Here is a 5280-nt window from a genome sequence, read left to right on the forward strand (position 1 = left end):
AAGGCATTAGTTCCTGGATTTAAAAGGGGGATTGAAAGGGGGGATTGAAGGGGAATCCAGCCCCTGATGAGGATTTTTACCTTCACTTTTAGCTAGTTTTCATATCTTTGTAATTGAATTCAGAGCTATGACTCACTAAACCCCCTTTCATTGGGTTAGGGAGCTCTATTGTAATTCAATGAATCAATAATAGTTTATCTTCTTCTTCAATCTTTTCTCTTGAATTTTGTTAGAAAGCTTCTCGATCTAATTCCATTGGGTAGTTGTCTTGGGAAAGAAACTACCCATAATTGGGATCCTTCGGAACCTTGGGAAAGGAATGGAGGATTCATGCTAGAGAAGCTTTCTCACAGTGAATTGGATTGGGGTTTGGATGGATATTGTGACATGTAATCCTACCAAATTGTGGTTCATGAAACTGTGTGGTATAATCAGTGATCAAGCATCATCTCTTCTTATGAACACTTAAACCAAGGGATTGGGAATTTGTTCATTTTTAGAGAGTATTGGTGAGCCAAGGGATTGGGATCCAATCATATAAGATTGCCAAGCAAAATTCAATGAACGCATTGCTTGAGGAAGAGATAAACATGTTTTGATTCGGAGATCTCAATATCTCCTATAACCCAATGAATTCCCCATTTCTGATTTCCACTTTCTCTTTACATTCTGCAACTCAATTCATGCAACACCCCCATTCCCTTTTAATTTCAGCAATTTAGTTTCTGCTCTTTAATTCATTGCAATTTAAGATTCCGCCATTTCAATTCCTTGTCATTTACTTTTCCCGCCAATTTTACATTCCGCAATACTCATCTCAATCTTGATTCCGCTCAACTAGAACACACTTCTAATCCGAATTGCTCACTCAACCAATCCTTGTGGGATTCGACCTCACTCTATTGTCAGTTTTTACTTGACGATAACCGGTGCACTTGCCGGAAGGAATTTTGCCGATCGTGCAATTTCCTAAATCGTAGCATAACTAGATTATGCGCGCTGGAAACAAATGAGAGGAAAAGAAACTTTACAACCTTGTTATTCATCTTCTCTATTGTTGTCATTTTCCTCCCATTCTTCCTCTTCCCATACCAAACTCAGAATGCTTGCTCATCCTCAAGCAACAATTAGAACAGTGGTGATGGGGCTAAGATAGATCATGAATGTCTTACATAATGAAATGTTAGTAGTACATGTGTTTTAAGCAAGCAAAATCAAAGATAACCATGAAGGCACACCAAACTTAGTGTGATACTTACACTTGAAATTGATGGAAGTATCCTGTAAAGATTGGAAGCAAATTTTGTTGCATAGAAACACCAAACTTAGAATGCAATCACATGTCCATTTTATTTGAACTAAGACTAAATAAAACTGTTATATGTTAAATACAATCACCAAGCCAAGAATCTGTCATGAATAAGGAGTTCTTGATGATGTATTAACAAAAACAGTAAATGACAGAAATCATTAAAAAGAAGGGAATGACTAAAACAAAGAGAAAACTAAAATTATCCAACTAAGAAGAAAAACAACACTGCAAAGGGCATTATGATTATGCAGACAAGTGGTGTTGCTAAATGAATTGCTGGTGCACGAAATTGTGATCTCAGGCAACGGCGCCAAAAACTCTGTGCGTACGTCCTAATATATTATTTTTCATTCAAAACTTCGATACAACTAACCAGAAAGTGCACTGGGTCGTCCAAGTAATAAAACCTTACGTGAGTAAGGGTCGATCCCACAGAGATTGTCGGCGTGAAGCAAGCTATGGTCACCTTGTAAATCTCAGTCAGGCGGATATAAAATAGTTATGGAGTTTTCGAAAATACATAATAAAATAGGGATAGAAATACTTATGTATATCACTAGTGAGAATTTCAGATAAACGTATAGAGATGCTTTCGTTCCTCTGAACCTCTGCTTTCCTGCTGTCTTCATCCAATCAGTCTTACTCCTTTCTATGGCTGGCTTTATGTAAGGACATCACCATTGGCAATGGCTACTTTTGATCCTCTCTGGAAAATGGTCCGATGCGCTGTCACTGAATGGCTAATCGTCTGGAGGCATCACCGTGGTCAATGGCTGCATCCTATCCTCTTGTGAAAATGGTCCAAATGCTCTGTCACAGCACGGCTAATCATCTGAGGTTGTCGATCATACTGGAATAGGATTCACCCTCCTTTTGCGTCTGTCACTACGCCCAGCACTCGCAAGTTTAAAGTTCGTCACAGTCATTCAATTCCAGAATCCTACTCAGAATACCACAGACAAGGTTTAGACTTTCCGGATTCTCATGAATGCCGCCATCAATCTAGCTTATACCACGAAGATTCTGATTAAGAGAACCAAGAGATAATCATTCAATCGAAGGTAGAACGGAAGTGGTTGTCAGGCACGTGTTCATAGGGAATGATGATGATTGTCACGTTCATCACATTCATGTTGAAGTGCTAATGAATATCTTAGAAGCGGAATAAGTTGAGTTGAATAGAAAAACAGTAGTACTTTGCATTAATTCACGAGGAACAGCAGAGCTCCACACCTTAATCTATGGAGTGCAGAAGTAAGTAATTGATGCATAAATCCACTTCTGGGGCCCACTTGGTGTGTGCTTGGGCTGAGCTTGAATGTTACACGTGCAGAGGCTCTTTCTGAAGTTGAACGCCAGGTTGTAACGTGTTTCTGGCGTTCAACTCTGGTTTGTGACATATTTCTGGTGTTTAACTCCAGACAGCAGCGTAGAACTGGCGTTCAACGCCCTTTTTCATCGTCTAAACTCGGCCAAAGTATGGACTATTCTATATTGCTCGAAATCCCTGGATGTCTACTTTCCAATGCAATTGGAAGCGCGCCATTTTGAGTTTTGTAGCTCCAGAAAATCCACTTTGAGTGCAGGGAGGTCAGAATCCAATAGCATCAGCAGTCCTTCTTCAACCTCTGAATCTGATTTTTGCTCAAGTCCCTCAATTTCAGCCAGAAAATACCTAAAATAATAGAAAAACACAAAAACTCATAGTAAAGTCCAGAAATGTGAATTTAACATAAAAACTAATGAAAACATCCCTAAAAGTAACTAGATTCTACTAAAAGCATACTAAAAACAATGCCAAAAAGCGTATAAATTATCCGCTCACCACAACACCAAACTTAAATTGTTGCTTGTCCCCAAGCAACTGAAAATAAAATAGGATAAAAAGAAGAGAATATACTATAAATTCCAAACTATCAATGAAACATAGCTCCAATCAGATGAGCGGGACTTGTAGCTTTTTGCCTCTGGAATAGTTTTGGCATCTCACTTTATCCATTGAGGTTCAGAATGATTGGCATCTATAGGAACTCAGAGTTCAGATAGTGTTATTGATTTTCCTAGTTCAGTATGTTGATTCTTGAACACAGCTACTTTATGAGTCATGGCCGTGACCCTAAGCACTTTGTTTTCCAATATTACCACCGGATACATAAATGCCACAAACACATAACTGGGTGAACCTTTTTAGATTGTGACTCAGCTTTGCTAAAGTCCCCAATTAGAGGTGTCCAGGGTTCTTAAGCACACTCTTTTTTTGCTTTGGACCTTTACTTTAACCACTCAGTCTCAAGTTTTCACTTGACACCTTCACGCCACAAGCACATGGTTAGGGACAGCTTGGTTTAGCCGCTTAGGCCAGGATTTTATTCCTTTAGGCGCTCCTATCCACTGATGCTCAAAGCCATGGGAACCTTTTTATTACCCTTGCCTTTTGGTTTTAAGGGTTATTCGCTTTTAGAGCTTTTGGCTTTTTCTGCTTGCTTTTTATTTTTCTTTCTATTTTTTTTGCTATTTTTTTTTTGCAAGCTTTGTTCTTTGTTGCTTTTTCTTGCTTCAAGAATCATTTTTATGATTTTTCAGATTATCAAATAACATGTCTCCTTGTCATCATTCTTTCAAGAGCCAACATATTTAACATTCATGAACAACAACTTCAAAAGACATATGCACTGTTCAAGCATTCATTCAGAAAACAAAAAGTATTGTCACCACATCAATATAATTAAACTAAGTTCAAGGATAAATTCGAAACTCATGTACTCCTTGTTCTTTTGAATTAAAACAGTTTTCATTTAAGAGAGGTGATGGATTCATAGGACATTCATAACTTTAAGACAAAGTTACTAAATACTAATGATCATATAATGAAGACACAAACATAGATAAGCACTTAACATAGAAAACAAAAAACAGAGAAAGTAAGAACAAGGAATGAGTCCACCTTAGTGATGGTGGCGTTTCCTTCTTGAGGAACCAATGATGTCCTTGAGCTCTTCTATGTATCTTCCTTGTCTTTTTTGCTCCTCCCTCATTGCTTTTTGATCTTCTCTAATTTCATGAAGGATGATGGAGTGCTCTTGATGTTCCACCCTTAATTGTCCCATGTTGGAACTTAATTCTCCTAGGGAGGTGTTGATTTGCTCCCAATAGTTTTGTGGAGGAAAATGTATTTGAGGCATCTCCGGGATCTCATGGTGATGAGCTTCATGCGTCTCTTAAGATCCATGAATGGGCTCTCTTGCTTGCTCCATCCTTTTTTTAGTGATGGGCTTCTCTTCCTCAATGGGAATGTCTTCTTCTATGTCAATCCCAGCCGAATTGCATAGATGGCAAATGAGGTGAGGAAAAGCTAACCTTGCCATAGTGGAGGACTTGTCAGCCACCTTGTAGAGTTCTTGAGGTATAATCTCATGAACCTCCACCTCTTCTCCAATCATGACGCTATGGATCATGATGGCCCGGTCTATAGTAACTTCAGACCGGTTGCAAGTGGGAATGATTGAGCGTTGAATGAACTCCAACCATCCTCTAGTTACAGGCTTAAGGTCCAGTCTTCTCAGTTGAACCGGTTTGCCTTTTGAGTCAATCTTCCATTGAGCTCCTTCCACACATATATCCATGAGGACTTGGTCCAACCTTTGATCAAAGTTGACTCTCCTTGTGATCCTTGCATTAGTATAGAACTCTTGAACCATTATAATTCTGACTTGTTGGATGGGTTTTATTAGAACTTCCCAACCTCTTCTTTGGATCTCATGTCAGATTTTCGGGTACTCATTTCTCTTGAGTTTGAAAGGGACCTCGGGGATCACCTTCTTCTTGGCCACAACATCATAGAAGTGGTCTTGATGAGCTTTGGAGATGAATCTTTCCATCTCCCATGATTCGGAGGTGGAAGCTTTTGTCTTCCCTTTCCCTTTTCTAGAGGATTCTCCGGTCTTGGGTGCCATCAATGGTAATGGAAA

Source organism: Arachis ipaensis, chromosome B1 (genome assembly GCF_059453495.1).
Source record: "Arachis ipaensis isolate K30076 ecotype BB chromosome B1, ASM5945349v1, whole genome shotgun sequence".
Taxonomy (NCBI): Eukaryota; Viridiplantae; Streptophyta; class Magnoliopsida; order Fabales; family Fabaceae; genus Arachis; species Arachis ipaensis.